Source organism: Dermacentor andersoni, chromosome 10 (genome assembly GCF_023375885.2).
Source record: "Dermacentor andersoni chromosome 10, qqDerAnde1_hic_scaffold, whole genome shotgun sequence".
NCBI classification, from domain to species: Eukaryota; Metazoa; Arthropoda; class Arachnida; order Ixodida; family Ixodidae; genus Dermacentor; species Dermacentor andersoni.
Window position 1 is genome coordinate 86,941,948 of NC_092823.1, and position 25,632 is coordinate 86,967,579.

The window sequence follows — 25,632 nt, forward strand, 5'->3', positions numbered from 1 at the left end:
ACATTATCGCAATTTTAGAAATTGTTGCACGTCAGAAAAAAACCTTCCCACTGTCACCTAAAGTGACCTTTATGCCGATGTCACGAAATCACATCTTGTGTACGCTTCATGTTTATGTTTCTGTTTTGAGATACTCAGTTTTCAGTTTGTGCACAAGCGCATCACATAAAATACCATGGTAACAGTAATCACCTATTTATTAATTGCTTCTTGGACACACCCAGGCATGAACAAAGGGAAACAACATAGAATGGAAATAGAGATATTGTCCCTGCACCTTTAGTAAAATCGTTGATGGAGAATGAAATATGTGTTGCCCCATTACGTGTTAGCTCACTAATTTCGCAAATAACTAGGCCACAAGGTCTTCTTTCCTCGTTTGTTTGTTTCCAATCCTTATAAGCACTGTTTACCAAAGAAGGCAAAAGTAGCCTATATAGGACCAATTTCTCCTTCGCACACATTTAATAAAAACGGTTTATTATTGAGCAATAGTAGTATTGGTCTCGGTAGAGTTTTTATACAGTATCTTGAAGGAAAACAACCATCCGTGGAGATTATTCTGGCTTGACGGAAGCGGGAACATTTCAGTATCTATGTTATAGTGATGTAACCAACAATGGAATTTCTTTTGCTTCTCTTGGTGGCCTCCAAAACGTCCTCGTGCTTTCCTGCAGGAAAAGGCAGAAACAGAATTGCATAATAAAGCTGCAAGATGTACCACAGAACACAAGAAAATCATAACATATGCACCGCAATTTCTCACTTGCACTGCAAAAAAATTAAAGTGAGCGTCAAAAGTCTATTTTTGTTTTTCCTGTGAGCATCATCATTCATTATTTGAGCCCAGAACTGCAAAGCCAACATCATCTGCATTGCAATTGGAGCTACTGGTGCTGTGTTGTTAGCGCATGAAGTAGTGTAGAACAAAAATTTCTTTACTGCTAGTGGACAGGGAGAAGAAAGGGGAAAAAGGGGAAAAGGGGAACATTTATTCTCTCACCGTATGTGTTAGTAAACCAACTGTAACGCAATAATTTGTCGATTTCTGTTGTTATAATTTTCTGCATTAACTGATGTACAATGTGTGAAAATATGTAACGTTATGTGTGTTCGCTCACTGCCAATGAATTGCCACTAAGTAACGTATAATACACGCGTATTTTGCGGGTACGGGAGCCCCTGCCAGGCGCTGTGCGCCTTTTGCTCCTGCACCTTTCTTGACATTGTATTCAAGATGAAAGCAACATTAATTCATTCATTCCACATGTGCTCATCCATCCTGTGTGCGCTCTTCCTAAAAGACAACAGGCGCTAAAGCAACGTGCTGTTTCTGCGCTCAGACAGTGCAGCGAAGAGTACAAGTGCACACTTTCCAACAAGGCCCCGAAGCTGCGCAAGCTTATCTTGAGGGGGCATAATTGACGTGATTATTCGTACGATGACAGGATTCGTGTTTAACAAAGCTCCCCTGTGCAACATTTCAAAGCAGGTTTAAATTCCGCCTAAACGGTAGTTGAAGCAACACATGAATGACGTCGCCAAGGGCCACATAGCCGCGAACGCCCTGGTCGAACATCGCGAACTAACCGGACACAGCATTGACTGGGACTCGGTAGCCATCATCGCAACCGAGAAGCACTTGTCTACCCGTTTGCTTTTAGAATCGCTATACATTACGCCAACTTTGCGCACGATAAACAGGACGCGGAGTAACATTCCCAAGATTTATGGCGCCACCTAAGCCATAAATAGTCGCGCGCCCATGCTTATATCTTCACTGTGATCAAGAGACCCGTACGGGGACCGAAACGTCATTTTCATTAGATTTATTTCATTCTTCGCGAGTTCATGGTCTTTAGGCACAAGTATGTTTGCCCGCCAGACGAGTTTTCGTTGAACACTTGACTTTATTAGGGTATAACATATTACAGTATTACATGCTTTAGGCGTACAAATTTTCAGCGCCACACTTACAACTAGCAAATGTTTATAGTTGTAACAGAATTAGCTACAGCTTGAAGTAAGAAACCTCTACGTTGCTTGGTCTTAATAAATAATAAAACCTTAGTAATCTTAGGCCTAAAAAGCTTACCTCTGCTTAATGGACGCTGTTTTTGTGCGAGGCAGTAAATCCCCTAGAAAACGGAAAATGAATATGTTGTGATGACATAAAAGTAAAAAGCAGTTGAAAAGATCAACACTGCAACAAACATTAATGGTCAACAAGCCAATGAATTACGAAGTGTTAGGGAGCGAACGCTAAAAAGCTACTCCAGTAGACATGCAAAGGAAATATGTTTAGTCAATGAAGCCAGGTAACATATGGAGCACATAACAGAGGTCCGTAGGAGTTGCAGAATACGCAGCAATGCAATGGGAATGTAGCATAACATGAGAAGGTATAATAAGTAACCAAATATTGAACCGGCTAGAACACAATGTTATTGCGAGCGCTTTAAAATGATCATAAGGAAAACAGCCGTAGGAGACATTCTAGTTGATCAGGAACAGAAATGGAGTCCATCAAACACTTAAGCAAAAACGCGGTTGTCTGCAAGAGTAAAAAGAAATGGGTGCCGAAAGAAGACAAACGCAGCTCAGGACAGCAAAGGGTCATGCCGGCTGATGCGAATAGAAAACACTCAGATGTAAAATTCAGCTGGCCGCCGCAAGACAGCGGTGCCGTTCAAGACAAAGGCCACCAATCGCCAGTAGCTGCAACACATGCTAATTGTGATCAAGCAAGCCCGCTGATCATTATGTCTGTGTGTGTGTGCGTGTGTGTGTAAGAGAGGGAGTGTGTGTGAGGCGCTGTACGTGGTATTTGACAGAAGTTTTAGATGGAAGGCTAGCTGGAACAGCTGGAATCCAATGCTACACAAGAGAATCTAGCAGAAAATGGCAAGGTGGGCAGCCCTCGTCCCGTCGGGATTTTTGCTGTCGTCGGTAGGTGGTCGTGAAGGAGGGGCGAGCTTGCGGCATTATTCCGCGCGACGGGAAGCTTGAGAGGGTGGCGTACATTCGGTACGCCACCCTCAGTAGGCATCGATGTACGATGTCGTATTCAGAGAGGAGTGCGTTGAAGACATGGGAAAATAACATACGTTGTTGCAATCTCAGCGCTGACGCCCGTTGTTGCAAATGGGTCGCAAGCCCCAAGGGTAGCGCTGGCCTGGCGGCCTGGGGCACAACTGGAAGCATCCGAAGGTCCCAGCAAAGCATGAGTCGACTGGTAACAGAACAACTTGTTTATTCTAACATCGCAAAAGAGCGGGCGGTCAGGTCGACCGAAGTGGAGAGACGGGAGAGCACGTAACTCAACGGAAGAAATCGGAGCCTCTCTTGGCGTCCGGGGGCAGCTGCTCGTATACTCTCGGAGTTGAGGGCAAAAAGGAACGTCTCGGGATGAGGCCACGTGACGGCGGGCACGGACACGCTGAGAGACAGGTTGAGACGAGTGTAGTGACGCATCCGCCGGGCCGGCGCCGGTCAGACCTCCTCGCTTCACACTTGGGGAGCTCCTCTCCCCGGCTGCCGCGCTTTGACAAGCGTGGGCACCAACATGCACACACACACACACACACACACACACACACACACACACACACACACACGCACACTTGAAGACACGTGGCATTGAAACATGCCTGGACGCGCTTGGCGGGGAGGCGTATCGGCGGCGCTGAACGGGCCAAAATGTCCGCCGCTTTGAACGAAGCCCCGGCGTCCGTTGCATCCGCGCCGGCTATACCGCGCGTCGTAGGCGAAACGTAGCAACGTCCTCTTTGACGCATAATTTCGTGATGCACGCCGTCGCGGAGAATGAATTGTCGCAAGAGGAAGGATGAAACATCAGTTGCTGTAAAGGCTGGTAGAGCTGCAGTTTCCGTGTAGCGCGTGAACTGGTCCATGGCAACGCTCCACGAAAACATGCATAGGAGGCATGTACAAGTGATAACGATGAATGTAACAGTAACATATTGGGCGCTCACACTAATGCCCCCTAGCCGCGGAAGCAGCCGCCAGTCCACGTGGGAATATTATGAGATGCGTTTAATATATTGTTTTAAACTATGGACACGTGCTATTCTCTGCCCCACAGCAGTGGCAGTCGGAAGGAGCACGAACAGGCGAGGCGCGATAATTAACAGGCAATATATGCATCGTACCTTGGTAAAGTCCAATAAAATGAAGGATAAATTTTCCGCATAAGCCGGGAGCATACACAAGTGTTTGGATGAGAACCTGCTATCCAGGGAAGAAAGTCACGGTGTGGCGAGTGGAGTCGCAGCGGCCTTTGCGGTCTCCCTGGGAGATAACGGTATTAATAAGGGCGAAGTAACGGCAATGGGCAACGCGAGAAACGAACTGCTCGGAAAATGGAGCTACGGAGGGTTCAGGAAATGAGAAGAAAGAGGCATCCAGTACGAAGCTTAGATAGCGGCTATATATACACACGGAAAAAAGGTGAAAACCCGGTGGTGCGTTGCATGGCAGTATTGTTCGCGAAAATTACAAACGGCAGAATTGCGTCATAGTTCGTGTAGTCCGGGCAGATGAGCATTTCAGTCATGTTAGAGTACGATGGAAACCTTCTTCCAATTCATTTTCCTGCTAGTGGCAGCCATAGTTACCTTGTCTTATAAAACGTGCTTGACGCGCACAGAACTTCCGTAAGAATAGTACATAAAAAAGTCTCGCCGCCGTCGCTGAGGAAAACGCGCGGAGCTCCATGGCGTAAGAAATTTCGCAGGAAGAAATCAGGAGCGGAGCCTGATTGCAGAGTAGTTGTCTCCGAATAGCGAGTGGCATGATTAACAGCAGCTATCCCAATCCAACGATTGTCATCGGAGTTGAAAGGAAGAGGTGCGTAGAAGTCGATATCAACGATTTCGAAGGGCGAAGTGGGACAAGGGATAGGTTGGTGGAGACCAGTAGAGCAGACGTGGGTCGTTTGCGGCGTTGGCAAAGCACGCAAGAGGCGACCTACTTGACCACGGCTGAAGCAAGGTCAGGCCAGGAACGGCGAGTTTATATTCTGGTGTTCTTGTGGTAGCTGAGATGACGGGCCGTGGAATCGTCATGAAAGGCTCCCAAGGGTCCTGTTTGTAGCCATCGATGTGGTAAATGTAACGGCGACAAGCCCCGCCATGAATGTTGAACTGTTTAGGTTGTAATTGTCTAGCCTTGTGAGAAGTAAAGAAAACGAACACGACTCGGTGTGTACGCTGGTACTGAAATTCGACGCTGAGCTATCGGGGATGGGAAGAGTGTAGCGAGAACGAGTATCGGCGCCTTGGTGCTTCTTTCCAGACATTTAGGTGACATTGAAGTCATACTCCGGTGAGCAAAGCCTTCAACGACCAAGGCCTCCCGATAATTTCATGAGCGATGAATGCCAGCACAAGGCGTGAAGCTCGATAATTATTGTGAAGTGGTGCCCATAGAGATAAGGGGCGAAATGTTAGACAGCACAAAAAATTCTGTTGCATTCCACTCTGTGAAGGTGCATGGCCAGCGAATCTGTGTAAGTGGGCCCCTTAATGGCGAACTGTCCATTGCCGCGCGTGAAGCGCCGTACGCATATAAATGAAAGGCGAGGCGCGACTAATCGCCCCTCCATGATGTGGGGCTTCGGAAGATGATGAGGCACCGGGGGCATACATACACATGTATTGATGCAAAAGTGACACGACACCTTTTACTAAGGCATTCCGGCGCGTGCAACAGACACTCCAAGGGCGCACAGTGCTTCACCGTACCCAAGGCGATCGTGTGTTGGTCGACATCCCGCAGTGCAGTAATGGTTGTGAAGTCACTCGAAAACCACAAGCGGTCACGCACCACACAGGCCACACAAAATTCGCTCCCCAGAAACTCCCTCTGAAACCTGGCCGTTGCTCCGGTGAAACGTTCCCAATTCGCGGGATCGAGGCCACATGGACGGTTCGCATTTCTTTCCGCCTCGCCGTCCTGGCGAACAGCACGCTTACGGGACCGCCACCAGGGGAGAGCGGAAGGAAAGAAAAGGAGATACGCAAGTGCTTGGAACGCCGCCAAAGTGCAAACGTAGACGCGGGTTAAAGTGTAGTGTCCCTTCTTATCAGATTAATATCTGATACGAGTTGTATTGGGACCTAAGATGTTAAACTTATTTTTACAAGTTGGCGGAGTGCTTAAAGCCTGCTGCACTTGCGCCACGGGCCGGTCCCGTGTTACACTATCTACGGGATCGGCCCACGTAAGGAGAGAAATTCCCGGTCTACGCGGCTCGATAGACGCACGCAATTTTTTCTATAACCTAACCATAAGCAGCTTCTCTGTAAAACAGTACATGAGTATGGCTAATCTGTGCTTATCTCGTGTGTTATTGTCCTGCTCCAACAGAGACAGGAGAGTCTGCACCAAGCATATCTTGGTCCTCATCACAGGAGCCCTCATCTGCGCCAACAGGAAGGAGGTGGAGCCGAATTCGCAAGGCCTAATAGACTCACGCAATTTTTTCGAGAACCTAGCCATATACAGCTTCGCTGTAAAAACGCCGAGGCACTCCTCAGTCATTTTGCGATTCTTCTCTGCAGGATTTACTGAAAGACTTTCGTAACCAATAATTCGTTTACGGAAGCCATGGTCACCTTGCTAGAGAATGGCTCCGAAACCATTACCACTGGCGTCGGTGTGGAGGATGGTGGGTATGGTGCGATCGACGCGGCACAGTACCGGAACGGACGTGAGCGCATCTTTCGAAGCCTGAAAAGCACTTTCGCAGTATTTTTGCCAAACGAAGGGTAGAGCTTTTGCGGGGAGTTGATGAAAAGGGGACGCAAGTTCCGCGAAGTTCTGAATGACGCGTCAAAATTAGGAGGCGTTTCCGAGGAAACTGTGCCGGTACTTTTTTACGCAGTGTATGGGGAATGTTGAGGACTGCGGAAAGCTACTCAGGGTCCAGTCGAATCGTTTATTCACTGGCCTAGTGGCCAAGAACCTTGATGAACACGTCTTGTCGACGAATCAGCCTTTCTTGTATTATGCGGTAGTGCAGCCTAGGCAAGACAACCGAGCATTTCGTCAAGGTGCTGCAGACGTGAGAACACGGAAGAAAATACTATAATATGATCTAGATAGCATAGGCACGTCTTCCATTCTAGAACACGCCAGACACTCTATCATGCGCTCCAATGTGGTTGGCGCGTTGCATGGCCCAAAAGGCATTACATACTCGTGAAGCCCCTCTGCGGTGGCAAAAGCGGTTTTCTCCTTCTTGGATTTGGACAACGGCATCTGCCAGTAACCAAATCAAACATCAAGGCTGGAGAACTGTTCCGCACTTTGTGAAGTATCTAGTGCGTCGGCGATTTGTTTCACAGCACTAAACATCTTTGCACGTGATTTTATTTAGCGCAGGATAGTCGGCGCAAAAGCGCAATGAAACACCTTTTTCGGTAATAGAAAAACTACGGACCACCAGAAGCTTCCCGAAGGATATATGATAATTCATCGAAACATGTTGGATACATTTTTTTTCAATAATACTCCTATCGGTAAGAGACACGCGATGTGGCCAACAGTTAACAATGCGGGACAGGCACGTACCCAGGATTTTTTTTCGGGGGGGGTCCACCACCACCTCCATCATCATCATCATCCTGTTTTATGTCCACTGCAGGAAGAAGGCCTCTCCCTGCGATCTCCGATTACCCCTGTCCTGCGCCAACCGATTCCAACTAGCGCCCGCGAATTTCCTAATTTCATCGCTCCACCTAGTGTTTTGCCGTCCTCGATTGCGTTTCCCTTCTCTTGGTACCCATGCTGTAACCCTAATGGTCCAACGGTTATCTAACCGGCGCATTCCATGACCTGCCCAGCTACATTTTTTCCTCTTGATGTCAATTAGAATATCGTCTATACCCGTTCGCTCTCTGATCCAAACCGCTCTCTTTCTCTCTTAACGTTATGCCTATCAATCTTCGTTCGATCGCTCTTTGCGCGGTCCTTAACTTGCTCTGAAGTCTCTGCCCCATATGTCAGCACTGGCAAAATACACTGATTGCACACCTTACTTTTCAATAATAATGGTAAGCTTCCAGTCAGGAGCTGGCAATGTCTGCCGTATGCGATCCAACCCATTTTTATTCTTCTGTGAATTTCCTTCTCATGATCAGGGTTCCCTGTCATTAATTGACCTAGGTAAACATACTCCTTCACAGTCTCTAGTGGCCGACTGGCGATCCTGATCTCTTGTTCCTTTGCCCGGCTATTTATCATTATCTTAATCTTCTGCATATTAATATTCAACCCCACTCTTACACTCTCTCTGTTAAGGTCGCCAATCATTTGTTGTAACTCCTCTGCATTGTTGTTGAATAGAACAATGTCATCGGCAAACCGAAGGTTGCTGAGATATTTGCCGTCGATCTTTACTCCTAAGCCTTCCCAGTTTAATAGCTTGAATTCTTCTAAGCACGCAGTGAATAGCTTTGGAGAAATTGTGTCTCCCTGTCTGACCCCTTTCTCTATATCTATCTCCCTGCTTTTCTTGTGTAGAATTAAGGTAGCTGTAGAACCTCTGTAGATATTCTTACGCGAAGGACGAGTCAGTAAGACGAGAAACTATTTACAGATTATATTTACACAACGGTTGCAGCGCTGACCGGTTAGATTCACAGCGCGAGCCCAGTTCGTTCTTCCTCCTCTTTTCTGGAGTGATGGAGCCTACGCGCCTCGTTCAAACAAACGAATACCACACGCATGTAGCAATATTTTCCAAGCTTTTTACGTAAGCGTTCTGTACTCCTTGATTACATAGTGCCTCTACGATTGCTGGTATCTCTACTGAATGAAATGCCTTTTCGTAATCTATATAAGCCGCATAGAGAGGCTTATTGTACTCTGCAGATTTCGCGATAACCTGATTGATGACATGGATGTGATCCATTGTAAAGTATCTCTTCCTGAAGCCAGCCTGTTCCCTTGGTTGACAAAATCCATTGCTGCCCTTATTCTATTAGAGATTATTTTGGTAAATATTTTATATAATACTGGGAGCAAGCTAATGGTCCCATAATTTTTCAATTCTTTAACGTCTCCTTTTATGTAGATTAGTATAATGTCTGCATTCTTCCAGTTTTCTGGGACCCTTGCAGTCGATAGACACTTCGCATAAAGAGCCGCCAGTTTTCCAAGCATTATGTCTCCTCCATCTTTGATTAAATCGACTGTTATTCCACCTTCTCCTCCCGCTCTTCATCGTTTCATGTCTTGCAGGGCCCTTCTGACCTCATCGCTAGTTATAGGAGAGTTTCTGTATCCCGTTCATTACTGTTTCTAAGTGAGGTATCGTGACTCCTCTGGGTACTGTATACAGGTCAGCTTAGAATTTTTCCGCTGCTTTTACTATATCTTCGAGATTGCTGATGATATTATCCTTCTTATCTTTTAGTGCATACATCATGGTTTGTCCTATGCCAGGTTTCTTTTTTACTGATTTCAGGCTGCGTTCATTTTTTACGGCTTCTTCAGTCTTTCTCATGTTATAGTTTCGAATATCAGTTATTTTCGCCTTGCTGATCAGTTTTGACAGTTCCGCGAATTGCGTAACGCTGTGCGGCCGCCAGTCCCATACAACCGCGTAGAGCGCAGGACTGCGATTCTAGACGTACTGCGCTCACCGCGAAAGGTTAGAAAAACACCCACATAAGCACAGCAGAGAAGTGGCTACGTGAGGCGGTTCGACCGATAACTGTAGAAACGTCATTCAAAACAAGTAATTGTTCTCCACTTCCGGCGGCGTTTTCTCTATTTCCTTTTTAAATAAAAAGATGTTGATCCATAAATATTCTCATAAACAACGGTTAACTTTTTTATTATTTGCTTTGCTTGCAGTTTGGTTGTTGCCTTGGCTCTCTCCCTTAGTAGATCGCTTAATTTCTCAACTCCTTGCGATTTTTGTTTCCAGTTGCCAATTTTGCACGAAAAGTGCTATACAGTTAGGGAAAAACAGACGAGGTAACGGGCGACAGTCATCTTGCTTATGGGTTTAAGGGTTATTGCAGGGTTTCATGATGGACGCTCTTTCACATTATTTTATTTCCCACCTTATCTAACCCATATCACGTGTATATGGTTCCGGGCATCTGCCAGCGTTGCGGCGAGCCGTAACTCAAGGAAATAATGAAGCAAAGGGATAAGTTAAACGCAATGGGCGTTTTCTCCGGCCGCAACTCGTTCCATGAGAGTACAGACCAGCTGAGTAACAGCCGCATCCCTCTCCTGGTCCCAGGATCAGCCTAAACAAAGAAGGTTGAACTAAGAAAAGCAACAGCTATGCGCGTGACGGTTGAATAGATGGTGACAACTGAACGCATCTCGAGTTAATCGCGCGGGTGCGGAATCTATGAGAAAACTGCCCTTCACATTACAAGAGATGTCGATAACTACCGCCATCTAAAAGGAGTGAAAAAGGCAGCATAATGCTGACCGATGAACAGCTGCCAAGTCTCAACATTGATCTGGAGGCGCTTTAGGAATGTGTGAGGAGTGGTGGCGTGGGTGGGGAGGGGGGGGGGGGGGTTATGCCACATTGATTTCGGGGGGGGGCCGGGCCCCCCCGGGCCCCCCCTTGGGTACGTGCCTGATGCGGGAACCATCAGATGGTCTATTATGAGCTGCGGCAGTAGTGGTTCCATGGCAAGCAAACCTGGGGATGACGGCAGGTGTCAGATGTGGGCTTACGGTAGCCAACAGAACTATGGATTAGGAGACGGCGAGTTTGACTCTGGTAGTGTATTCAAAGGAATAACAGTCGCAACAGGCTTAGTGTGAACGTCGCAATTGGCTAATAACGGGCTCGGGAGTGCAGTTTATGGCGGTAAGGAATGGAAACCCTACGGAGATGCGAAGGAGGCCTGGGGCGATCACAATTCCTCTAAACAAGGTATGACGATACTGTAAAATTAATACATTGCCATCCACAATCTTGTCAGAATTAAGTGTGATAATTTATTCTCCGAAGGATCATCGCACGTAATCAGCGAAAGTGACGAAGCTGACGCGCCTTTTCTGAATGAAAAGAGAATGACTGGAAGCAGTCAAATGTATGTGGCACTGCCGCAAGAGATAAACGTGGAGGCAGAAAACAAGAAATTTTATCCCTAAATGAGTCCGCAAGTGTAAGTGTAAGTTCGCACTGAGTACTGCAAGTACAAGGCGATGACAAGTACGGTCACTGAGGAGGCACCGACTGTGCATAGCGCAATCGGGTAAATGGTGACGTCATCAACTCCACGCAAAAGAGGATCACTATATGAATTGGTCACTTTTCGGAGGCGGGAACATAAGTCGGCACGATCGATATAGCAGCACCTTTGTCTATAAGAGCTTCTGCATGCACACTTTCTACAAGCCCTAATAACAGGTTTGACGGTAGCTCTGGTGGAATTGCAGGCTGTCCGGTGGATGCAGTTATCCCTCCTTAACTGCAGCGTAGAGCTTTCCGAGTGGCCGTCAGAGAGCTGCGAGGCCGGCCGCAGAAACCACACTAAGCGACGACCTGGAGAAGGTGATCGACACCAGGATCACGGTAGTCAGCAGCTTGGAAGGAACTACTGGTGCAACGAAGGGTGGTTGGACGTCCGCTGGCAGCTCCTAGATGTACAGACGTCGCTACGTTCTTGAGAGAGGTAGCCGCGCCTCTCATCTTGCTGGCGCATTTGACAGAACCGGGGGATGTGGTCTCAAGAGCCGCAGCAGTAACAAGTAGGGCGGGCAGGACGCCAACCGGAGTAATATGGCTGTGCATGTACTGGCGGTTATATTGAAGTCGAACATACATGACCGGATGGTGTAGGCGCAGACATGGTGGTAACTGGGGACAGCGTGGCAACGTCGCCATACGTAGGCACAGGACGCGCGCCAGAAGCTTCTGAGCCCCTGAGACGCAAGGCTTACGCGATCTTCTCTTTAATGATTTCGCCCAAGACGGTCGGAGTAGGGAGGGTAGCTTCGGGAGCACAGAAAGAACATTACCCGTGGAGCTCATCGCTATAGATGTAACGGATCAGTGTTCGAAAGTCTATGGCCGTTGGCAAACGAATATCGGAGGCATTGCTGCAGAGGCTAAGCGACGGCTGTTCCTCAAGTTTCTGGTAAATTATGATGACATCCTGATTGCTGGCGGGGTTCAGCATAGCAAGGGCGTTAAGGGATCGCATTTATGATTTTAATAAAATCGCCGTATACGATCGCTCTAGGACATGGTGGAGTTTACGAGCACGCGCATTGCAAGGACGTCCTCAATGTGCGAAATGTAGGATTCTCCAGCGAATTCAATACGCTCTCCGAGTTTGTTTTTCGCAATCGCAGCGCCAATAATGCCAGCACCGAAAAATCTGACGGATTGATGAGTGAGCTCGTGCACGGAGCTGGTGCAGAATGGCCTGGCTCACGGTGCGGAAACCATGTAGACGGGAATATTCATCAGTTTCTGAGATCTGTCCTATCTGTTGAACTCGCTGACTAAGTCGTAGTTTTCGAGCCAGTCCTGGACGTAATCTGCTCGTAGACCGGTGAACACTCGGGGGTCACGGTGGCGACTGCTGATGGTCACTACTAAAGGATAAGGCCGTACAAAGGCGGTGGCGTCGGACGTGCCAAGATTGTCTTGAATGGATATGGCAGGCGGTGTTATGCGTCGCATTGGCGGAGCTCAAGGGAGAAATTGTGAGAAGACATGGGGGAACGAGAAGCAACCTCCAACACTTATGAGGAACCGCTTTATTCCCGCCGAGCTCGAGTTATGACGACGAGGACGAGGCCACGCACGCTGATAAGGAAACGTAGAGATGAGAATGTTTTACGCGTGATGATGGCATATGTAACTGAGGAAGATTAAAGTTACAATCCCACATTGCGCTCATAATATATATTTTGTAACGTTGTAGACAAGATGAAGAACAAGTTAGGGCCGAAACTGTCAGCCGCGAAAATGGCTCTTTACTAGGCGAACTTGTGCCTAGAAGAGCAAGTTATACTCGAAGTAGAACGATAGCTGCGAGCACAGTCGGCAATTGTCGAATTGTGATCCCCAGGTGAAGCACGACGGCAATTTATACATAATTACCGAAAGATTCAGCCATTGTTGCTGAAGGTTGCGTGCGTTTTAGAATTCACAGCAATTTTCGTTTCGCGCGAGAAATCTGACTACACAGGGTGCGGCGGCGACATAGATCAAAGATTGAATCCGCGACAACATTCGAGCAATTTCTGATGCCAGAATGCGCATCTGGCAGTGAGCGACAACTTTGTCATTCTTTTTAACCCGTGATAATCGGTCACTGGAAACGCGTGCCGATGACTTCTCCCCTCACCCTTTAAAGGTATCGCCCCGATGCTCCAATCATAACGCGAAAGCGAAACCTAGAAAAAAAACGTAGTAAGAAAGTTGCAAGGCAAATCAATCTTGAGTTAAAATCGATGAACGACTACGTCTCCCTGAGCGAGTTATGAACGAGACAGGAGCGGTACTGTACTTTACTGCGTCGCTCCTCGCGTCAGAGCAGTAGGAAGAGCGTGAGACACAAATATTTTTACCGCTCTATCCTCGGAATCGGCCCCCATTTGGACGTATCATGACGTGTTAAATGATTTTAAATAATTTCCGCAATTTTACGTCACAACTACGACACGTCGTTATGGGGGCAGGGCTTCCGTGGCGTGATAATTTCAGCATCAGATTTCTGTACTTGTGGTCCTCTGTTCGAATTCGGCTGTTGAACTATTTTATTGATTTACTTAGTTAAATCATCACCACTTCAGCATAATGGTAAAACAATGAAGCCGGTAGCAAGATAGCAGAATATTAGAGGAAGTAAGGCTTGTATCTTTACTGACAGAATGAATTGCAGTAAACATCTGCCGGCTATGTAAACATGCATGGCGTGACGTCATAAAGATCCCCAAAGAGTTCATGACAATATGCTGGAACGGTCAGGAAGGAGCGACCGATTCGTTACAGGAATCCCGTTTACCTCGTCAGCAGTATCTTGCGTAAATGGCAGTCTCGGCACGTCCTGATGTAGTGAGCGACGTCAACGATGAAGCGCGGCTAGTCATGCCTCTGTATCCTCGAAAACATGCCGAAGGACCGGAGCTGTCCAGCGATAGGGTCGTCATGGAGCATGTGCAGAACCTCTGACCACAGGCCCGATGGCGCAACGAGAAGATAGTTGGTAGGAACTTATTCTTCCCGAAGACGTTGTTTCGCAAAGGAAATCGCAAGGCAATTTCGCAAGGCAATGCGCGCTTAAATAGTTTCGGAACAAAGCGGGTCTTGCATTCCAAGTACTCAGCAATGTTTCTTAGCAGCTAGTCTCCTTGCTGCTGGTAGGCGAAGTCGTTTGCGCTTATTGTTCCTCAGAAAGTGTCCTCGTCTTAGTTGCCTTGCGGTGGAGGGCCGATGGGGGCGCGAGACAAGCAGTCGGCTTCAGAGTGTTTCCGTCCGGACTTGTAAATCACGGTGATGTCTCTCAGGTGTGGAGCCCGATGCTCCACGATTTCGATAGCGACCGGCTGGCGAAAGGTGTAAACCATACGAACATTTTTTTTAGTAGGACCCTGTCAATGCCTACTCAACTTGCGTCGGTGCGGATTTCAGTGCCGGCCTCTTCGTCCAAGAGGGCAAGTACTGGTGGTGTCTGCAGGCGTCGTTTAATCTACTCGAATGATTCGACATCTCGCGTTTTCCACTTGAACTCGACGTCTCATTTCATAGAAATCTATTTGAATGATTTGACATCTCTCGTTTCCCACTTGAACTCGACGTCTCATTTCATGGGATAAGTCAGTGGCTCTGCAGTGCGGGCCAAGTCCTTGGCATAGCGTCTATAGAAGGCGCAAAGGCCACGAAACTTGCGCATTGCGGGAATTTTGCTATAATAGCTGCCTTCTGCGGAACAGGGTGGAGTCCGGACTTCCTGATGGAGTGGCCCAGGGACAGGAGTTATTTGCACACGAAGCAGACCTTTTCAGGCTTCAGACTGAGTCCGAATGACTTTAGCACTTGTAGTACAAATTCAAATCTATTCTGGTGATCGCGAAAATTCGCGGAAAACACCACGACGTTATCTAACTAAAATATACACGTCTGCCACTTCACGCCTGACAGCACCGTATCAATCACGCGCTGGAACATTGCAGGCGCCGAGCAAAAGCCGTACGGCATGACTCTCAATTTGAAGAGGTCATCCGCCGTAATAAAAGCAGTCTTTTCTCGGTCGCGCTTGTGGTCGCGCTTGTGGATTTGCCACTAGACGGTATTCATATGCATCGAAAAAAAAAAAAACCTTGCATTGCAGAATCTCTACAGTACGTAGCCTCTTTGTGCGAAGGCCTTTATGTCCTTCTTGGTGACTTCATTGGGCTACAGTATTCGACGAAAAAAATACAGAATTCCATCACTCTTTTTTATCAATACAACAGGAGACGCTCAGGGGCTTCTGACGCTGGATGATTTTGTCACGCACCATTTCATCGACTTGTTACTTTACAGCTTCTCGTCCTCGTGTCGAAACTAAGCAGGGTTTCTGACGGAGGGGTCTAGGCCATTCTGCGGTTATTATCCGCTGCTGATTAATTGGTGTTAGTCGAATCATTGATGAGGCCAGAAAGGCAGTCTTTGTACTGCTGTAAGAAGCGTTGAAGCTGTATCGGTTAACACACGGGAGACATGGATTGATGTCGAACGTTGATTCAGGGAACGCGGGCATTGACGCAGATGCAGCAGAATTGGAAAGGGCAACCAGCCTGTTGGCTTGTAGAATTTCTGCCATGTATGCTATCATCGCATACTCGTTGAGGTGTTTGCACTCCTGACTGAAGTTTGTCAGAATCATTATTGCTTTCCTTTGATGCAGTCGAGCGATACTACTTGCGACGCAAATTTCTCGGTCGAGCCGTCGAGGTTGGTCATTCTCGACGACGTCTTCTAGAAGAGCGGGCGTTTCGCTTCCGACGCAACTTATGAATCTAGAGTGAATCTGGATGCTGACGTGATCTTTGGCCGCATTCAAGGCGCGGCAACTGAGACTCCTATCCAGCAGTATTCCTAGGTTCGTGGACAGCGTCATGGTCTTGGACTTATGTCGATGACAGCAACATGTTGGCCTAAGAAGTTCCTGTACAGGATTATTTCATGTAATCACTGTTGCGGGATAACAAACGTAGCAGGGTAACTCTGCTTATGAACTATTACTCTTGCCATGAAAGTTACAATTGGCGATATTTATTTACCTCCTTCTTCAGAGCCATTCCATGCAGTCTTAACTTTCATTAACTTGGCGGCGACAGATTCACTAATGATGGAGTTGTCGTCTGCAGACTATACCAGAGCAATGACTGTATGATCGTGGAGAAGCACATCGATATTAGTGGCTTTTGTCTTTTATTGCAGTGAGGTCGTGGTGTGGAGTCAGGGCTGCGGCGCGTCATCAAGTACGTTTTATGCGGCGTTTTTTTTTTCTGGCTTCGAGGAGCCGTTTGGATGGCGACGTGTCCTTTCGGCATCGTAGAGATGGTTTTCGCAACGTCATCGTCGGGGAAGGAGGAGCTTTCGTATTTCGACTAAAAGAAACCGCACCACCATCGGTTGCTGCTTTCAGTTTTCTGGATAAGGGCGAACGGACCGGCTACGGGTTCGGCCAGTTTACGGTCGGCGCTGAGGCAAGATGCAGCGACCTGGAGAAGGCGAACGGGAAGGCTGTCCAGGCCTCTGTTAAGTCGCTGCGAGTTAGTCGGCGATTTCGCGTGTTCGCTCGTCTTGCAGTGGATGCGCCGCGTTGACGGCGAACCCTCATAGTCTAATCTCGCTGTATGGGCATCGGCGGTAGACGTGGTCTGTTTATCCGCAGCGATAGCATAGCGGGCGGTGGCGAGAGGCACTACATACGTCTGCCTTCTTCGGGACCCTGCATGGGCTGTAGGTGGCGGTGTTCGTGGCGGCTGGCTACACCATTGCGGCGTTACGGGGTGCTGGCACTGGTGTGGAGCTGACAGCAGGCGATGACGGCGCAGATCATTGTTTCCGGCAAGGGCTGCAGCGATTGGTGCGCTCCCAGTTACACATCGAGAGCTCCCAGTTACCGCCGAAGTTGTTCTTTCGCGAATTCAGTGATCGAGGCTTAGTGTTTGGACTTGACCCTTCGGCGTAAATACTTAGCGATTGTATTGCCGTGTGCGCACTTCCAGTGTCTTCTCGATGGCCGTTGTTTCCGTTTAAATTTCTGCGACAGTCTTGATAGGGTTCTGGATCAATGGGCTCTTACTTTACACCCCGCATCAAGACGCGAACTTTTTTCTCTGACATGTCGATATTGGCGTGGCTAAACTGCTGAGTCATGTCCTCCGTGAACATTGCCACGTTCTCATTTGACACTCGCGCCCGGGCTTCTAGCAGGGCTTCGGCCCGTTCCCTCGGCACGACACTTGCGAAGCCGCTGAGACAGAAGTCCTACGTCGTTAGTGTCTCTCGATCCTCTAATCTAGTTTTAGCGACGCCTTCCAAGGCGTCGCCAAAACTAGATGCAACGAGATGCAAACAGTTGCAACTAGATGCAATAGCACCTCTCTAGATGCAAACAAGAGAGGTGCAATTTGTCCTCAGTGTTCCAGTTGTCGAGGGTCATGCTGAGCATAAAAAAGCTAAACCACTGTTTTGAATAGGTAATTCAATTATGCTCATTTCTTCTAGTTGATTCTTATTCTATATGTTGTCTGACCAAAATTTATAAGTTGTCTGTTTCTTTTAGTGTAATCTCTGACTCTACAAAGACAGCCTGTTGACAAAAGTCGTTAACATATGTGCTCACTTTAGGCGGCCCCCTTGTCTAAAAGGAGTTGCTTACAAGACTTCAAGCTGTACATTTATGTCGATTACTCTTTATTGACCGTCTGTCGATAAAACTAGCAAGGTGCATATTTCGCTTGGTATATAGCCAATACCGAGCATCATTTCTTCAGGCTATGGTCGGGAGAATGCACCCGATTAAACATCATGTTTTCTTCGAAGGGGGGACCCAATGCTAACGAGAATTGTTTTTTTTTTTTGCTTTGCATAATTCTTTGAATATTGTAGAACTTGGTCACTTCTAAAGTACAGTCTCTCGAACCCAATGGACACATCCTACGACTTGCGCACTTTTCAAAAATGCTCAGCAGCTACATCGAACTGATTGCCCTGAGTGGTCCCACCGTTTTCTGCATTTGCTCTATAGCTGGAAATTGCAACAATCTTAACCTACCTAATCCTGAAACAGTTCTCTATGCAATCGTAGAGTAACTTCACTGTTCAAGGACGTCGTCTTACGAATCTCGTGATGCAAACATTTCTTGAATCCCAACTATACTTGGAGTTAACTCTCATACATCTGGCTTTCTGTCTGTTTCGGTCTGAGCTAGAGCGCTGGAGGTTACACGGCGAAGAAGTCAAAAGGAAAAGCTCCGTTCAAAAACTCAGTGTCTCGGAGGCGAAAGGGCTCGCCATGGCACGCCATGGTAGCCGCCGCAGACTACACAACGCCGCACGTCATTGCAATTTCGGACCTACGCACAGCTTACGCAGATACGCGCAGTGCAAATATGAAATTAGTTTTCTGTCTATTTGATACCGCAGAGATATATATGTTTTCGTTGATTCACGTCAAGGGAGAAAGAAAATGGTAAATGAAAGGCAGGGAGGTTAACCAAGACTGAGCCCGGTTGCTACTCCACACTGGGGAAAGGTCGAAAGGGGAGGGAAAAAAAGAGAGAAAGTCCACTGTTGATATCGCCGACGTGGTAAAAGTTTTCTGCTCTATATTCAGTGACGCTCACTCAGTCCGGATCATAGACGGTCGCTCAATCCGGTAGCTTTCAAATATCGCAGCAGCACTTTTGTGGAGTTTTGCAGCTGCGATGTGCCAGGCCATGGTCGCGAGATCTTGCTCAAGGCGAACGGTTTTCTATCTAACTGATTTAAAGCCGTGCAGAGGTCGTGTATTTCATTTTCAAAAGATGGGCAGTAGCCCAGTAGATGTTCTAAAGTCTCTTCGACACCGCAGGCATTGCACTCGGTGCTATCAGCCATTCCATTCAAACACGTATATGGAGTGATGAATGCGACGCCCAAGCGTAAGCGGCACAGCATTGTTTCCTCATTTCGCGGAAGCCCATGTAACAGCCGCAATTGCATAGATGGGTCGAGGGAATGCAATCGATGCTGTGTGAATTCACGTGCGTGCGACTTGTCCAGTGACATACAGTGCGCTGGCACGCTTAAGTGTGGGGCTCCGTCTGTCGTCAATAAAGCTGTAGAAACAAGGTTCGCTCCTTCATGTGCTTTCCTAGCAGCTTCATCGACGAGGTCCTTCCCGGATATACCGCAATGACACGGCAGCCACCGAAACACGACGTCTTGTCCTTTCGCGATCATATGATGGTGCGTTTCTCGTATCTCCGACACGAGCTGTTCACAGGACCCGCGACGAGGAGCTGACGAAAAACATTGCAGGGTCACCTTCGAATCGCGGTATATCGCCCACCGATCAGCCAGTTGGTTCTTAATGTAATAAATGGTACCTCAGAGGGCAACCTCTGAGGTACAATCATCATCGACATCAAAACATTTATCAAGGGAGAACAAAAATTGGAGGAGGCTTAAGCTTCGCCTTCAAGAATGGAACGCTACAGCGTTCCCATCGACCCGCCAAGGGGTGTAAGACAATGCGCTACGGCGCAGCGATCACTTACGAGGCGCCCCGCATCGGACTTTGCACCCACCAATCACGCACTGAGCGTCAAGCAACGCAGCGTTCGGCGCGGCAACGAAACGTGAGCCTGAGCAAGCGGAACGAACCAAAGAACTCGGTGTCTCGGAGGGGGAAACGATGTACGCCAGCCAAACGTCGTGATCGGCACGGGCAGAGAGATAGACAGGTAGTGATCTAAAGAAAGGAAGGACGCTTGATTCTGCAACCAGTGAGGGAGCACAGCGAAGCGTCGTCAGGGGAGAGGGAGTCCGGGCCATGACGCGCCTCATACTGGTCCCCGCACAGCCCCAATGCGCGCGTGGCGCGCCACCTGTCGGGGCAGCGCCGTACATTGAGAGGAAGGGGTCTTCTGTGTTTGCCGCAAGATGGCTCTGCGTGCGTGGAAAGCGCGGAAGAAATGTAGCGGAAACGCATTTCACTACTCCTGTAACTGCGACTTCTGTAAGTTACATGTTCATAATTACCGATATACACCGCAGTATAATTTTCTAGGGCTTGCTTCTAAGGCAACATCGCATTCACTAGAGGCGCTTTTGTACCGCTTTGAAGCATCAAACTCGTAGGCTGAGTGGTAGCGTCTCCGTCTCACACTCCGGAGACCCTGGTTCGATTCCCACCCAGCCCATCTTGCAAGTTATTTTTTATTCATGAAATGCCTCCCGGGATTTATCGCTCACGGCCAACGCCGACAACCGGGTTTTCTGCGACCGACAACGCCGACAACCGGGTTTTCTCCTTAACGCTGTCGCGTTAAAACTTGACACACTCAGGTTATTCTTTCACGTCCGGCATTAGAAAACCGACGAAGAGGGCGATATAGACTCGAATGCAAGTAATGCGGTGAGCAGAATTTATGTTGCCCAAGGACGCTGTTTTGCCAACTGGCAGCAACGACAATGTAGTATCAGCCCAACAAAAATACTGGGGAAAACGGGAGCAACGGGACAGTTAGTCCTAAAGAGGGCGCGTTCTTCCCTCAAGGGACTAACTGCAGTACTGTGCGTGGCGTGTACGAATTTGGGAGAGTTAATGCCCACTCGCTGGTCGGAAAGAGAGCAATGGTAGGACGAATGACAACAGTTATTCCCCATGCACTCCGCTGTTTTCGTCCTTGTCGGGGAGTGACGCGGCGAAAGCGATATTGCCTATAAATTGTGAATAATGTGAACTTTTGAACTACATGCAAAGTAGTACTTTGTCTCGTCGGCAAAAAATTGCGTGAAATTTAAAAGGTGGAATGTGAAAAGCCATGTAATCAAGTGCACATCATAAGTGGACGATGTACAATGAACGCTCAAGTCACTGTTGGACTGCCAAACGTTCTTGGTGAATAGTGCCTAAGTTTCTTCCGTTCCAAGAAGATTAAAAACTTATGCGAAGCGATGCGTAGCTCAAACGGGGCACGCTAGGAGACAGAGAAGTCGGCCTTCTTCGTCGTCTTTCGTGCCTCGTTTACTCTCGCCGCACGCATGTCACTTAATGTGTCTCACTTTAAATAATGCTAATAAGGTTCGTTCAGCTTTCTCTTTGCAGTCGCTTATGGTTGTTAGCACACGAAACGTTAGACTCTCCCCGCATAGCATGCACAGAATGTCGAATCCATTTTGTATCACCGCCCCTACGTCCAGATGCTTAATCATGTCACAGTATCTTGTCTCGTCAACCGAGCTGCCCTGGTGTGCTGGTTATAGTACTACACGAGAGCATAAGGACATGAGTTCGAATCCAACTTTGGGACAATTTTATTTTTATAGCAATTATATGGATACTCCAGACGAATTTATGCCGTCGCCGTCGCCGTGAGGTTCCGTATAATGTCCTAGGGCGATAAAATCATCGTCGCGCGCCGTACGCTGTATGTGCGAGTGAAAGCGTGCGAGCGTGAGCCAGCGATCTGGGCTCATTCTCGTGCATGCAAGGGAGTAAAACGGAGAGGGAGCGCGCCGTCTTCCGTCGCACGCAAGGCTCAGAGGGGAGGGGAAAGAGAGGGGTGGGTTCACCTACGGACGGCCCGGACGGCCACGCGCGAGAGACCCGGCCGCTATATTTTGAAAGCCATCTGCGATGGGGATAGCGTCCGGCACGCGCTGTGTTTTCGCAGCTGAAGTCGCGTTGAGGGGAGACGCAGCCGCAAGGTCAGTTCACTCGTTGCTGTATCCGCGCTTCCTTACTCCGGCGTTTTGACAGCGAGTTTCTGCGGTCATCGAGTAAGATGTCTTCATGTTTGCTTGTGCGCGAGTGGGACAAGGCTTGTTAATTTACTTACTAAACCTATGTTTACAAGTTTAGACGGATGATAAAGCTACCAACCTTACTTGGTATAGCTGTCGACTAATTTGCTATAGCAATCGATGCTCGTCGACACTCAGCTTTCGGGCGACACTGCGACTTTCTCTTTCTCTTTTTTCTTCAGCTCTAATTTTTCGATCCGCGTATCAATGGCTAATTTCGTTATTTACTTGTTTAAGGGACATCGGAAAATATGACTGTTACTCCGTTGAAGAGCATCGCAAAACATCAACAGTTAGTCCTTGAAGGAGCAACCGTATGAAGAGTAACAGTTCACCCCTGGCAGTTACCCCCTAAAAAGATGAATTATTGTGGCAAGTCAGCTACTCCCCAAAAAGAATAACCTCGATAACCCATTTCGTCCTTTATAAGACAACTGCATTAGCCACACTTCATAGAACATTGTTGTTACTAAAGGTTCGCCCCATGAAGTCCCAACCCAATAACGAGAAGAGTGCGACACTTGTTTCAATACATTAGGAGCCCATATCAGAAGAAAATACTTACCTGCAGTATCTTTTACACTCCTGGCGATTTCCAAAGCAATTAGCCCATTCAGGAGCAAACCATGGCTCAGCGCTAGTTGAATACCTAATGCATTTCTGCGTGGTGTGGTTATAATAATACGCTTTATCTACACACTCCTTGCAAGGCTCGTATATTTCAGCGAAACACTTGGGCGGAGCAGGTTGTTCTGGAAGAACACGAAAGGTAAATACAGAATTTAGCCCACTTGAAGGAACTGACGTTCTAAAGTAAAGAAAAAAATAATCAAAAGCGCCTGATACTGTTTTCAGAATTCAAATGAACGCAACGCTGCCGCTAACTCTGACACAGCTAGAGAGAGCGACAGGTAATTTGTATCGACTTCGTGATACTCTATAAAAAGCACTACCAGTTTAAAAATAACTTAGTTGCAGAGATAAACGGCGTAAAGCGAGCGGCGGCCTACTTGAATCCTTACGATATAAAATATGCTTATGGTCGTGATTAATAAAAGATTTATTTTTTGAAGGGCACAATTGTTTCTTTGCTTAACCATTGTGGACTACGTCAGCGTCCACATGCAAGTCCAAAGTTGCTGGCTACCCTACCGTTCATGCGATGCCACCACACACTCATACGACCAAAGGGTGAACTTTTCGTAGTCACAAATCCAGGCCATGCCGCTTCTAGTTCTGCTCTTCGCTAAGTGCTGATAGCGTAATGTGTCAGTCTTACTTTTGAATATTAAGTTTCTTCATTTACAACAGTGAAGTGAAGAAAATGGCACAACGAAAAGAAACGGAGGCGCACCGTCCACGTTTAGTCTGATCTGAAGCAACCTGTGCTAACGACATGATCGCGACCAAGCTTGCTTACCACTTCCATAGAAGGATTTTACATAGACATAGTGTTGATAATGCTCTTATCTACAGATATTGTTCTAAGCTTTCGGCGATGTTCTGCCAGCATGCGCACCTCAGAGGGATTCTGAATTCAGGTACCGTATTACTGAAGGTATCGTGCCACCTGAGCAAAGCGCAGGGTCATCATCGAGCATCAGAGACAGCTTAGGTCGCGGTGAGCCACTTTTGGGGATCACAGAGGCAGCCACAGTGCTGCGTCCTAGTATTTCGTTACATTACGTTACGCCGGTAGGCGGTAGAGACTGCAACAATGGCATATGCGATGATGTGTTGAGGAACTGCACATAGCAGAACGATTGATTCAAGTATTTCCATGTTTGTCGACACGACGTGCTTGCCGAATGGAAAAAAAAAAGATTCTGCAGTGTGTGTGCAGTGGTAGGCCACCTATATACATTGTACTGCAATGTATTTTCGTTGTTCTAGAAAAGCGGTCTCCATATTAACTGCGGCCCACGGGCCGTAACTAACCCGCCGTAACGTACCCCGCGCGCAGAGATGTGGCGATCGGCCCACAGCCGGCGACGATCCAGCTGATGGTCTCAGCGGGGACAAGTTGCTAACCCCCCCCCCCCCCCCTGCAGGGATGCTCCACAACACCTTGCGCAATTGCGCTTGATTAGCGGAACCGGCATCACTTCAGTTACAATATGACGCAAGGACGGCACCTCGTCCTAGGCAGCGCCGACGAATCAGGCGCCTCATGCGACCATCGCATGAGGCGCGCCTGACGCTCCGATTGGTCGCTCCCCGCCATCACCTCAGAAGACGCGCCCGAGATTCCTCACCTTCGCCCAGGCACGCTACGCTCATAGAGTTTTCACCAGCTTTGTGCCAGCGAAACTACAGCACGTAAATAACCGTACATAGCACAAACTGCTCTCTTCAGTACAGAGCAAGTAGAAAGCATCAGTCCACAGCTTGGTATGGTACCGAGATCTTTCAAGAATTCTAAAAAAGTACAACCCACCTTCAGCTTGTAGTGCAGGAAAATAATATCTGTCATAACAGAGGGGGGCAAGGGGGGCATAAGTGAGGAGTTTAAAAAAGATGACTCGTAAGCAAACAATAAAAGCTGCTAGATTGTCGTATTCTGATAGCCAATCTTTTTTTTTTTTACCGCATGAAACACCTGGGCATGGCTTCTGTGCAGGATGCGCCGAGTTTCTCGTTCGCGCGAATTTTGCCCAAGTTTGCTCGACGGCAGTCGGTGAACGGAAATAGCACGGAACGCGCAAACATAGCCGACGAAAAATAAATGTCGAGAAAAGGTCGCGTATGACATCAGCGCACCCTGCGCGGCACACTGCTTTCGCGTTTAAAACGCAAAAGACTGCGCAACGAAACGTGTCAGCGCCGCGTATTGTTTCAAGGTATTGTCGCAACCTAAGAATACCATGACTGTCCAGTGGTCGATCTGCACACTTGCCTTGAGCAGTTTTCATGTCTTTCTGGGGATCGTCATGGGCATGCCTCCTTTTTCGGGCATCATTTTTCTATCCTCCGTCGAATGCGAACAGGGCACATGCGACGCATTCTAGCACCTCGGCAGCAACCAAACCTGCCCAAAACGTGGAATATCCTCTGTTGCCTCCTCGATCGGGCCAACAGCAAGAACACACAAGAGCCCAACTTGCAAAAGATTACTCACACCCATCCGGGCACGGACGCACAAGTTCTTCAAGAGCTGATAGATTGCTACGTATGACCTCAACCTGCTACACCTGCTCCAGCATGCACTGGCACTGCTAACCGCCACCTGGACGCACCCATACAAGCAGCGGAAGTACGTGAAGCGATCCACGCAGTCCGCCCTAACTCGGCCCCGGGGCCTGATGGCATTACTGATAAAATGCCTCGCAACCTAGATGAGGATATTATACTAGCCATCACAGCTTATTTTAACGCTTACTGGAAGCTGACACCTCCCCTCACAATGGAAAGAGCCCAAAATAATTATGATTACCAAACCAGGGAAGCGCCTCCTACTCGAAAACCTCCGCCCTATCTCCCTTACTTCATGTGTCGGAAAGGTCCTCGAACATGTCATCCTCACACGCTTACACAGACATATAAACGACAACCTCTTCCCCAAAACCATGGTTGGCTTCCGCCCTAAAATTTCTGCTCAAGAT

The 25,632-nt window shown here is 48.0% G+C and overlaps 1 long non-coding RNA gene and 1 other non-coding gene across 2 annotated transcripts; one reads left to right on the forward strand and one right to left on the reverse strand.

The window, feature by feature from the left end:
• Window positions 1–463: 463 nt before the first annotated feature.
• LOC126545913 (uncharacterized) lies at window positions 464–22,776 on the reverse strand. The gene is made up of 3 exons (XR_007602472.3): window positions 22,596–22,776; window positions 2,096–2,138; window positions 464–671 (listed from the first exon to the last, which is right to left on the reverse strand). It is a non-coding gene; the product is annotated as an uncharacterized lncRNA (long non-coding RNA).
• LOC126546354 (U2 spliceosomal RNA) lies at window positions 6,053–6,249 on the forward strand. The gene has a single exon (XR_007602573.2). It is a non-coding gene; the product is annotated as a U2 spliceosomal RNA (small nuclear RNA).
• Window positions 22,777–25,632: the final 2,856 nt, after the last annotated feature.